This window comes from Taeniopygia guttata, chromosome 3 (assembly GCF_048771995.1).
Source record: "Taeniopygia guttata chromosome 3, bTaeGut7.mat, whole genome shotgun sequence".
Classification (NCBI taxonomy): Eukaryota; Metazoa; Chordata; class Aves; order Passeriformes; family Estrildidae; genus Taeniopygia; species Taeniopygia guttata.
Window position 1 is genome coordinate 32,158,020 of NC_133027.1, and position 13,301 is coordinate 32,171,320.

The window sequence follows — 13,301 nt, forward strand, 5'->3', positions numbered from 1 at the left end:
AGATAGTTAAGAGGCATAATGGCTAAATTTAGTGGTAGAAAATATTTTATGAGCTCTCTGAAAAATTAATTTTGTTTGCTAGCACTAGAAGCAGTTGATAAAATCAGAGAATGTTTTATGGTTTTAAGTTATCAGAGTATTTATGTAGACATTTAAGTCCATTCCTGTTTAGTGAAACATATGAGTATTTTAGAGTTTTATTTCTACTTTTCTATTAATTCCTGCAATATGGGAGGTGGGCCTGAATGTTAACACAAGAAGGAAACAAGTTTCAAAATTTTCTGCTGTGGAAGCAGAACATCTGACAAGTTAATGCAATAAAAATTGGACAAACTTAGAATGCTAGTCCCTCTGAAGTAAGCAACTAGTCCTGAGAGCAGAACTAAAGAAGCTTATAATTTTTAGAACTTGGACTCCTAATAAGGTAAAGGTTATGGCTGTTTGTATAGTTGATATGGAAGTGCAATTCTAAGATCCACTTCAGTAAGAATAATAGGGAAAAAAAATAAAATTGCTAGAACTTCCAGTATTCTGCCTCCTGAATATCCTGAATATAGTCTCTCAAAAGAAAACTACAAAGGATTTCCTAATATTTTGGTGGAATCTCTCTGAATAACTAACTATGTCTTGTGCTAGAGAACTCTGTACATCTCCTCTTTAAAATTATCCTTATTTCAGTCTTCTGTACATAATCCAGTGAAAGCAATTCCTTCTGTTTAGCACAGCTGACCTACAGTACCACTTCAATTTGAGAGCAATGCAATAAAAACAGCTAAAGAATGTGCTGATGAGAAAAATTATTGAGGGAAGAGTCATGAGGTTTATAGCACCTTCTTAGTTTCCTGGTGCTTAAAATCAGCTGAGCTAGCAAAGCAGAGAACTGCAGCTGGGAAACAAAGCCAGCTTTCACATACAAGTGTTACTGATATTATGGAGGAATACATCTGAAGAGAAAAGCAGAATATGTCTCTAAAGCACCAAAAATCTGTTCATCATATTATTTTGTATATATCTAAGCTTTCTGTGCTCCAGTTGAAGGATTTGAAGGGATTACAACAGCAATATATATATATATATATATACAGCTACACACAATCAGGTGTATATATGGGTCTATATGCAGGTATATTTCAGGTTCAGAAGAACTCCTATTAAAAATTCCATATTAAATTCAGCGTGAGATGGCTGATTCCAAGAAATTAGACGGAATCTTGCAAGGAGTTCGTGGCTCTGCACTGAAGTTGCATGCACTTCTATAGTCAACATTTGAATAAGGTTTTGGAGCTCACTAAAATTACTCTGATTCCTTTACCCACATATTTTTTTTCCATATAACTTTCTAGTCAGTGTGTCAACAAGTTTTTCCAGCCATGTTTAACAGTGATGAAGAACCAGTTATCTGACAAAGCTATTATATTTTACTGTTTCACGTGGGTCAGAAACAGAGAGTTCAGCTGTAAATTTCACCTTCTCACATGTCAGTGGTAAAATCACATTGTCAGTCGAAATAAAACACCTGAAAATACTATGAAGATTGCTATCTGTAACTTATACATTGGTATATTAAATACCAATTATGCAAACACTGTCAATTCAGAAGTTTAATAAATTGTGCACTATTGAGGGCACAAATTTAAATATACAACTTATAGGTACAGTAGAAGGGAAGAAACAAGAGAAATAAGGAAATAATCTCAAAGACTTGCTGGGAACTTTGAAAGAACTGCTAAGAACTTTTCATCTTATTCCACGGTATTTTTGAGATATGGTATTTTGAGATACAGTATTGTAACAGTTTAAGTAATGCAAACAAAACACAAATAGAAGAAAGAGAAAGAAGTATTTATCGGGTTCACTTTAGTCACATATGTGGCAGATCATGCAGCAGAGCAGATAATTTTGCTTTCCTTCTTCACCTGGGACAGATCTTATGTGGACCATCCAGTAGTTGGTGGAGGTCAGCTGGTGGTTATTTGATCAGTGCCTTTGTTCTGTTATATTGTGTTATATAGGAAGTATATTATATTATTCTATGCAAAAAAGTGCTGTGGGTACCTCAAGGATGATTTGCATTGATGAATGAAAAAGATCTACATAACTGCAATTGTAAAAGAAGATTTTTAATACAAATGCACACAAAGGTAAATGCTGTTTTCATTGGCATAACGTTCTGCAGAGCATACTTTGCACAGAATGCTTTCACTATTTTCCTATAAAAGTTATTTGTCACTCAGTAACAAATTAAGATCCCAATGTTCAGTCCATTTTTTCTTTCTTTACTGTTCTTTTTTTATAACCTGATGCAGAGGAATTTTTGAATCATAAATAAAGACAAGAACTATTGCTTCATAGCCTTGAGTATCTAAATTAGAAAAGATATTTGGATATGCTTTCACTATACTAAATCCTGGATGACAACATTAGCTCATTTCTATTGTGAATTCCTTTGTGTTCCTAAGTATAAATAATGTGAAGTAGTATGACTACAAATAATATAATCATGCATTAGTTCACTGGCAAAAAGAATCTTAGGACTGCCTCACTAAGGCTAACATCTCTTCTTTTTCCCTTGGACACCCTCCATTGAACAAAGGGCAGATCCTGTATTTATCTTTCTGACAGCCCTCAGCACAAAGCCCAATGTCTGCAGGAGCTGGCCTTTGGGCTGGAGAGGCCTCTGGAAGTGGGTAGCTTCTGTTTTGAGATTTGTTAATGTAATTATTTTCACACTTAAACAGAACATTTCCCTGTGACATGTTTAAAACACTCTTAAAAGGAGGTAGAAACTTTCTCTGAAACAGTAGAAACCTCCAGATAAAGGACTGCACAAAATTTTTTTTGTAAAGTGGCTATTTTGCTAAGTCCTTTTTGATGACTGTCACAAGAACAGAGAGTATATGAATAGAGATGAGGCAAAAAGATGGAACTTAAGAAGCAAAAGGCAAACCTTTCTTCACAGGAAATTGTATCACTCCGCTGGCCAGCATGAGCTTTCAACACCTCCAGACAGTGTTGCAGACATTACTTGATTTAAAGAATCATGGAATTATCTAGATTGAAAAAGGCTTTTAAGACCATCAAGTCCAATCATCACCAAGCACACGACTAGACCATGTCCTTAAGCACCACATCTACATGATATTAGAGCTTTTAAAGAGCTTGTTAGGACTCCCAGTCTCATACACACTATATGGTCTACAGTGCCCCTGCATTAAAATAAGTATTGTATGATTTCTGTATAGAAAAACACACACAGTGTTACTGAACCACACCCACCTGTGCCTTTAGGAGGTGGTCACACAATAAGCAGTGTCTATGTCCAGGGAAACTCCTGGCCTGCCCAGAGCTGTTGTGCCGTTTCAATTCCTAGCTGCAATGACAAGAAAGAAGGACAAAAGCTAGGTGAGTAAGCATGATGGAGAAGAAATAAAATGGAGTAACCAGTATACTTGGAGTGTGAGAGGGTGCTCCACTTTCATTAAGGGAAAGAAAGAAAACAATGAGACAGAAACCTGCACCAATGATCAAGTGGAAGCACAACAGAAAATGGAAAGAGCAGCAGAAAAATATGACTGGGGGAACAACGCTCGACTGAACTGAGGTATGAAACAGTTGAAGGCCAACAGCAGCCAAAAAGGCAAATCTATATTGTGTGTCCATGACAACACTTATCACCAAAGTTTTTCATGATGTGGCAAATTTCATATTTTTGAACATACCTTTTCAACTAAATTGTTTTGACATTGTAAATCCCAACAAATTAAAAATATTTTTAGTGTCGTTAAAGATTACAATAGAAGTGAGTCTGTTCTGAAGAACAAGCAGTTCCCCTCTGACAGTAAAGCAAAAAAGGTCGTGAAGTTTTTCTAAACAATAATCTTCTAAGAAGTTTTATAGCAAAAGCATGAAAATACTGTAGTGTATAGGGGAAAAAAGAGTTATCACAATTTTTCTCTCACATCAGATAATTCCTGTATTAGAAATAGATTATTAATTTGATATTTAAAGAAGAGTGCCAAGGAAAAACATTGTGCCTAACTCCATATGGAACCTCATCTCATAGCATATGCATCTTTTTTGAAATGTCTGATATAGTATGTTGATCAGGGAGATTTAAACACTCTGAGAAACAACATTCTCTTTAAACAATGTTCTAACTTAGAAATATTGGGCATCCAAAGAGTCCTCTGAGATGTTAACAGGGGTGTTAATTTCTCAAGGATAAGCTGCTACAGACACACAGCCCTGGTTTTCATCAAATAGTTTTGATTTTTTCCTCCACTGATTATAATTATTGTCATTTCCTGCTGGGCATGTAGTGCAGTGTGTGTATGTGTGTAGGGTTAGAGGCAGGACGGAAAGAATTAAAACACAAAAAATAAAGTACACTTGATGCTTTTCTACCTGAAAGAAACCTCGTTACTTGCTTAAACTTTAAGACTCATCTTTTTAATTTTGCTCAACAGTTCTATTGATGTCCATGGAAATTCCAAATGTGGAATGAAAACAGAATAGAGCTTATTGTCATTTGGGAATATAACTAAACATAAAGCAGCTATTTGTAAAGTATTTCTAATTGCAATAATTGCAGATCACACCATTCTTAATATGTTTTCGCAAGCATGAAGGCCCCTGAAGTCACCCAAATTGACAAACAGAATTCAATGCAAAATAACATAAATTTGTATTTTCAAGGTTTTAAAAGCATTGGCTGTCTATCTCTTCTTCACAAATAGCAGCCAAGAATTGTCAGATGATGCATGTTATCTCTGCTAATGATGTCACCAGTGTACTTTTTTATGTGCAATATATTAATCATTTTGTTTATAAGGTCCAGGGAAAAAAATGGGTCAAGCTGACTCACTAAGAACAATCCAAGAAGATAAAACAAATGGACAGAGCAGATAATGACAGTTATTTAATAAGATATTATCAGTCATTAACTGGTTTTAGTGTTTTTTTTTTCTGATTGCTGTGCCAGTTAATATGTCTAGGTCTGGAACGCTTATAGCATAAAAAAAAAAAAAGGAGAGTTTAATCATTTATATATGTGTATTTCCAGCCAAACTTAATCCACAGATTTTAATCTGACTTCAAATGCACATAAACTAATTTCTTGGAAGTTCTTTTTAATTTTCTTTTTGATATGAAGCAGAGAAGTGTTGGATGAAAAAAAGAGAAAATACTGAACTGCAAATTTGACTAATTTCTTTTGCTTTGACTGTGTCTTTTGGTTCAGTGGCACATTGTCTCTTTCAGAATTTTTGTAAGCTCTCAATTATTTCTCTCTAAAGACCTGGCAAATATAGCCATGTCTGGTCTTCCAGGTGGGTTATCCATACTGTTAAATTAAATGGCTTTAGGATGTGGAAAATTGTAGCTAATGATGATCTAGACCAGAATATGGGAGAAGAAAGGACTTTGAGCCAATCTGATGTTGGGTACATCATAAGCAAGGTCCAGTGATACGGCACTGGAGAGATTTCTAGCCATCAATAGATGATGTAACTCCTGAATAGGCAAAAGCCAGTGAATCTATTAATACTTTTTACTGAGTTTAAATTTTTCAGTTGACGTTGTACCTGAGTATGAGCAGATTTGTTGTTGCTGGCTCTGTCTGACAGCTCTATTCTGCATGAACCACATGCTGTAGTGGGATTTAAGTAGTTCATCACTGCATCTACTCAACATCAAGGCAATGATGACCTTGATTACTGAGTGAAGAAGGTGCATGCAAGTCAGTCTTTTCAAAGCATTTGCAATGACATGATTTGCTCACAGGCACAGACCTCAAATAAATAAATTTATTTTGTAACAGTGATATCTAGCATGGTCCCAGGCACCTGGTATTTGCGGTGAGTTTTTACAAAAATGACATTTTTTTGATGATTATCTTTTACTGGACAATGTTCTGAACAACCTGATATATTTTACCAGTCTTTAAACAGGGCTTTTGACTAGATGAGTTCTAGAGGTCCATTTCAATCTCAACAATTCTCTGATTTTGTGATTCTATTATTATGATAAATTGTGATAAATTATAATTACTATAATTAAAATTATAATATGTTGATAATTATTATTAAGGAGGTATATGCAATCTTTTAGTGCTCATGGGTGTATGGATCAGTGTGTGTGCAGGTACAGATTTTTTGTGCATAGACCCCTGAAGAGATGCTGGTCCCCTTCACTGTCATACCTGAAATGCAAACAGGGAACTTGCCATAAAAGTTTGGGTTATCAAAAGGGCTGATGTGGCTGGTGAGACAGACTTGGGGGTGGGAAATTAGAGGCTCTCTGTTTTCTGATGTTCTGGGAGGAACCTTCCCCTGCAGTTTGCAGGCCAAAGGAGGCCAAGTGCCTTGCTGCTGAGACAGTCTCCCCAGTGTGAGGCATAGGTCAGCTTCCCCATCTCCACAGGGTGTGATTGCCTCCTTCCTTCTCAATATGTGATCGTGATGGAAACAATGAGGCAATACATAAATACCAGAAGAATTTTTGTCCAAACCTAAATAAAAATTGACTTAATCTGTGTCTCATTAAATTAAGCTGTATTGAAAATTCAAAATGTTTAGCAATGTCAGAGTTTAATTACTATTTAGTGGGAATGAAACTATGTATGAAAAATGCACAATTTTCAGGGAAAGTTAGCTTTTGGATGGTGTGCTAAGGGCTGGGTGATTTTCAGCATTTACTCTGTGGAAAAAGAAATCCATTACAGAATGGAAAAGAGAGCATATTTTAAGAATGTGCAAAGGTATACCACTAAGTAGAAAGATACACTGAAAGCAATAATTATACTGAGCTCAGATTTCTAGCCACAAGTGTGAACATTCTCCAAAATACTGCCATGGCTGCATGATCCCTAAACCTCAGCATTCCTTTTTTGTTTAGCAAATCACTATGAAGCCTATTGCCTAATGTACCCTTCATGCTTTTCAAATGCTTTGTCCTCAGGGGAAATAACTGCTTCATGTTCCAACTGATGAGCTAGACTGGATCATCGTTCCAACCAAGTTCAAAGAGTAATTACAACCTGAAACAGAAAAAACTATAAAACATCAGCCCTTTGGATAAACAGGAAACTTCTCAATCATCATGTAAGGATGCTCTGTGTGCAACTCCAATAGGCATAGAGTTTTGATGTGACGTATTTTGATAATTTATGGCAGAATTTTGTGTCCCACTGAGCTTCCAAATGTTCCCTTCTCACTTTTCCTCAGATGACTTTTGCCTTCAAAGTATCCACTGTTGAAGAAAGAGCTTGTGGCTCAGGATCATGCAGGGGAAACCTGCAGCTGGATTCAAATAAGTCACTTTATCAGCTATGTTCTTAATCTGCCAGCTAATAAAGTACCTTTTTGTTTCAATTTTCTTTTAACATGAGAAAGCAAATCTGTCATTTTAAATAATTTAAGTAGAGGTAAAATATATGCTATCTGGAAGAATTTAAGTAAAAAATGGGCATGTGCACTGCATCTGCATTCCAAAAAGAGCATATGATTTTAAAATCTAGAAGTCTCCTATCTCAGAATCCTCTGATAGAGGCTTCAAATTAATCTGAAAAAATAATAAATAATATTTAAAATAATTTGAGAAGTCATATACTCTGGAAGATTTTAGAATTTTCTGTCATTAATTAGAGCAAACTCAAGCTCTAGCATTAATTAACCTGAATTTCCAGAATTATTTTGTCATGTTTTTATATTTCTTTCAGTTTTCTGTAGTTCCTAACCACTGGACAGTTAAGCATTGAAATCTTCCTTTGCAAATATTGTTCACTATATATCGGGTCCATTTATAATAACTGCTCACATTGGGACAGTGATGCAGATGTGATCATACAATCTACATTCAGAGCTCTGCCTTGAGAACCAGGCTCTCAGTACAAAATTAAGTGCAAAATTCAGCTCCTTTAGTGGTTTGTTCTGTTCTGAAGTTACTGATACTTAAAGTTCAATGATCACAACATTATATCATCTCCTCAGAGGACATTAAACCAATTGCAAATAGAGTGCAAGTCTGTATGATTGGTCAGAAAAGATTTTGAATTTTATTTATGTATTATTCAACAATTGATTCAGGATACCACTTTACTGCTGCAGTGTGTATGTGAAAAAAAAAAAAGAAAATGCAGCTGAATAGAAGTTAGTAGAAATATTAGAAAACATTGCTTTCAGCTCAAGGATTAAATGAGTTAATAACTTTATATTAAAGAATTTCTGCTACTTTTGGATTGTGTGAACTCATTCTCTAGTTCAGACCGACAGGTCTTGTAATTTTTCTGTTTCATTATGGAAATACTTTTCAGACACGTTATCCATGATCAGTGGACTATATTGTGTTTAGTGGCCTTTGCTTTAAATGATGTGTTGCACTTGAGTATTTCTATATAAAACCCACATGCAAACAACATTACTGAAGCACTTCCACCTGTGCCTGCAGGATACAACCTCACAACAACCAGTGCCAATGCCCAAAGAGACTCCTGGGCTTTCCAGAACTGCTGTGCCTTTTCAGCTCTCACCTACAAAGAAGGACTCAGATTTCTGTCTTGGCCAAACAGTGCCACATTAACAATATCTTTATCTGTTGAAGAAGATAGAACCAAATCTACCCAAAAGAAAAAGTCAATTGAGGGATCCAGAGTCACTCTGTATTTCCAGTACGGGGCTTACATGGCATTTCTCACATTCATTTTGTTTGGTAAAATAGCTGTTACAGGACAGGGGTTTTAAAAATTAAATTGGAAAGATATGGATAGCAATCACACAATATATAATTACAATGAGCAGAATAAAAATTTATTTTATAATAACTATCTGCAAGATGAATGTCTTAAAATATTTTCCCTTTTTCTGTATAAATAACACTTCTAAAATTTTTCTTCTCCCTCAACGTAATTTCCAAGAATCTTAGCCACCTCATAGTAACATAAACACAATTTATCCTCTTCTGCCTCAAAGTGGGCACTGTACAGTGCTCTTTTAAATGCTCTAAACTTACCCAGCTAAAAAATAGTTTGAAACCAAAAGGAAATCCTTTAGAGAGACACAGAAATTAAAAGAAAATATCTTATTAGGCCTTGGTCCAAACTGACCTAACAGCTATGCCGACCTTCATCGTGTCACTGAGCTTTGCATTCAGTCTTTGGGACTACACACAGTAGCAAATTGAAGTAAATCCTTACCTTTTGCTAGAGTTTCACTAATGCTTCCTCTTAACTTCTTAAAATTAAAATCATTATTAAAATTACTAAGCATTAGAGTGCATGCTATTTTGCTCAATCAGAATGTCACCGTAAGAGTTTTGTGTACTGGGTTTTGTATCAGTGCTTTGAAATATTAAAATGTTTTCTGGCACTGAATCTTAAAAAAATTAATTATATTGAAGCATTGTGGAACAAAAGATAACACTCAGAAAACTTGATTTTAAAATTGCATGTCAAAACAAGCCATGGTATCTGTCATAAGCTTGATTTAATAACATTTATTCTTCAGTTTTTTTTCCCCCAGCATTGTAACAAGTTAGAGTGCTAGCTCTGCTTTTGAAAGCTATGTACATGTGAGTTACTAAAAAAGAAAATGGTCGGGTCCTTAAAATTTTGGTGACACAAGATTCAGATATCATGAAGCTTGTTAACAGAAATTGCAGAGCATGGCATATCTGTTTTCCATGATTAGTGAGTTGTCCTGCTGGATGTGCTGCAAGAGCACCTTCACCTCCTGGGACAGTCTGGTCAGTTATTTCCTTTGATTTTAATCAAGGTTATGAAAACTAAGCAAACTTTGGACAACCTGCTTTGGATTATAAACCAAGAAATGTAAAATTGAAAGAATTCTGGCATAATATATGTAGAACATATACTATTTCCCCCCTATTTTATATGCTGTCTCAGCTAGGGGAATATGGAACTTTAAGTTCTCTTGCAAAATGCCATAGATATTTTGAAGAACGATGATTTTCTTTTTAACTGAGGGTTTAATATATTAAAACACCACACATATTATTCAAATCACAGCATAAATATAAATTCAAAAGTAAACGTCAAAGTCAACATACTAGCATTTCAGGAATTCTGTGTTAGTCATAGCAATGACAAGAAGGAAATATTTCACTCATTTAAAGTGAGATGTTGGCTTGCTTGAGAATGATATGCAACCCTAAAACCCCCTAAAATATATCTACATAGCTCCTGGATCTGCTGTGTTACAGAAAATATTTTTATTAGCACCCATCTTACGAAATATACCTTATCCTGTCAGGAAATTAAATCAAATTATGTGATAGAGCTTTTTATTTTTACATTGGCACAAGTTCTGCACAAAGTCTGATTCATTTGGAGTGTAGCAAGTTGCAAACATATGGCTCTTTCACCAAAGTAGACACAAGGATGTTTTTAGAACCTTAATGTTCTAAAAGCAAGGCAAATATTCTTTGGAATATATATATAGTAGAAAATCCAACATTGCTACTTCAAATAGTTCTGCCAAGCAAGATGATATTCTTGCCAAAGCAACACCAATGCTTTTATAAGCGCCACCCCAGAATTATCACTGATTTATACAAATGTTGTGTTGTTTATTTGTGTCCTGGTGAACTACCCAGTTCAAGCTGGAAGTAAGAAACATTCTCCATTATGTGGACAGAAAGACCCTAATTCTACCAGGTCTGCTCTGTTGAAGCTTTTCTCTGTCCTTAGGCTGTAGAATTGGCTTGTGCCTTTCTTTGACCATCTCTGTTAATCCAGCCAGCTCCCTCGTCCTGAAATCCTCATAAAACATTTACTTATGTCCTAAAAACACTCTGTATGAGAGAAACCTGCAGCAAGGACTCTGCAACCCACTGCCAAAATTCTGTAAGGAGTAAAGAGCTGACTGTGAGGACTTGTCTGCTTCCAGAGCCAGGAGCAAAATCTTTGTCACAGGAAATAAGAAAATGCATGAACAACTTAAATTATCTTCCAACAGAAGTGCCTTGCCATTGGGAGATACACTGAATGCCAGACACTGTCACACCAAAATCTGAAGCAATTTCATTACTGATCTTTCAAAAAGCAATAATGATACATTCAGTCTTTTGTTCAGGGACATATTTCAGGAGTCCCTCTTAAGGGTTTACAGAAAAAGTGGAACCTAGAGTGTTGGCTGATTGCAGCCACAAGTGTCAAGGGCAAAAAGGTAGCATGATGTCAGAGAAACAGTATGTCAGGGCACCTGAAGGCTTCTGCCAGGGCTGCCCCCAACCCCTGGCTCTGGCACCAGACTTGCCAGCCCCTGTCCCAGAGATACCCCAGCCTCCAACTTCATCTCCATCCTTTAGATAGATGACCTCCTGGATACATGCCCTTCTCTCACAGTGTGTGCTGCAGCTGGTCTCCATCCCTACCTCTGGCTCCCACTTTTTGTCCTCTGTGGAGCCTAGCCCTTGTTCCCTGCTTGGTGTGCCTGGCATGGCTGTAGATAGGCGTGGCCAAAGGTTAAGCCAAGTCTGCAAACAACAGTCTTCTTTCCTTAAAATCATTGCTGCAATGGGCATATTTCAGGACACTCTTTGTGTTTGTCTATTAAGTAGAAGAAGCTTAGACAACATTTTCCAAAACTGTAAGGTGATGTAAAATTATTCAAGGCAACTCTCAGTAAAAATCTCTGTGGTTAGTAATATCTTAGACTGCTTATTGGTGCAAGCAAGAAAGATTTCTTTCAGAGGGTGAAGAAATTCAACAAAAGCTGACTGATAGTTGAATGAATCTGTCTGTTAGATAGTCTTTTGACTTAGATAAAAAAATTTTGTAGCCAAACTGACAAACATCTATTTTAGACTGTTTCTCTGTATAGTAGTATAGATAGAAACTGAAGAACTGGAGTACAGAGTACAAATGTTATTAGAAAATAAAAAATAATTGGCCTAGAAATAAGTGATGAGTGGGTGAAGTTGGCACAAGCTTCATTAAAAGTTTTTTGAAATTCATAGCAGAAAATACTACATAGCATTAAATGCATTGATCATATCAATATAATAGAAATCGTAATTATTGTACCATAGATGGAAGAGGAATTCAAGGAGGAGAAGTTGGGGCAACAGAGTAATAAATGAATTTAGTGCTACGAATTAAAAACTCAGCTGAAGAAAACTAACCAAGAATGCACTGTGAGGGAGATGAGTGGGTTGGAATAAGAAGCTAAATAATTAAGAAATTTCATGCTCAAGAAAATACAGCAAAAGCAGTAATAAAGAAAATAACAAGATGGTAGAAAGATTACTCGTAAAGGTACTAAGACAAAAACTTGGTTATTATGTGTGTCACAGTTTAGGCTTTGGTTGAAACAGAGAATGTAGGTGCTAATTGACAACCCAGTAAAATCAATGGAAATATTCCTTGTGAGTAATGAAGACTTTTGGGACAGGAGTTCAGGTATTGGGCTATGTCCAGATATCAAGGAAAAGTCTTATTAGGAAAAAGAGTTCAAGAGCTAAAGCATACGTAAGAGAAATAATTGCTCTTCTCTAATTACAGATTATGGAGTCTTGAGCAGTACCACAATTATTGGATGTTCTAGTGGTAAAACCGTATGTGTAAGGACATGTTCTGGTTAGAGATCAGATTGCATGTTTCCAACCAGAAATGTTTCCATTTGGAAGTGGGAAAGAATGATTACTGATAAAGTAGAGGCTGTCAGTGTTAAGTGTTGCATAAACCAAGACTAGTGCATATATTAATTCATTTATTAATATATAATTAGATGCATAGAGAAGCAGATTTCCAGGGGATAGATTTTTTCTTTCAATCCAAATAATTTTTCTCTAAAATAAATGGAAAAATGATTCTATGAATCTCCCTCATAGTTTCACATGAGCATTTGAAGTTTGCTAAATTCTGCATTTTTCTACTCTTATTGGCTGATTAATAGTATTTTTGATTTAACATTGCGTTTTCCAAATATGAATATTATTCCTGAGTCCTCTTTTTTTTCCCTGTTAAAACCATTTGAATGTTATAGGCTTGTTAAGAAAAACATCATGTTAATGCATATATAAGTAGTTTATTAGCTATTTTACAGTTCTTTTTGCTTCTTTTAAGGTTCTGGGTTATAATTAAATAGCCCCTAGTAAATATTTTGATGCCAGTAGTTAATTTATATGCCATTCCAAGTGGTCAGAGTTTATCAAAAGTCTCAAGATATGTTGTATGAGAGTCTACTGCTGAGAAAAGTCACTACATGGAAAAAGTGAAGTTTCAACCTCTTACAAATGTCGAAGATATCTTGAGCTTGTGAGCTGACATCTTCTACCTCAGAAAC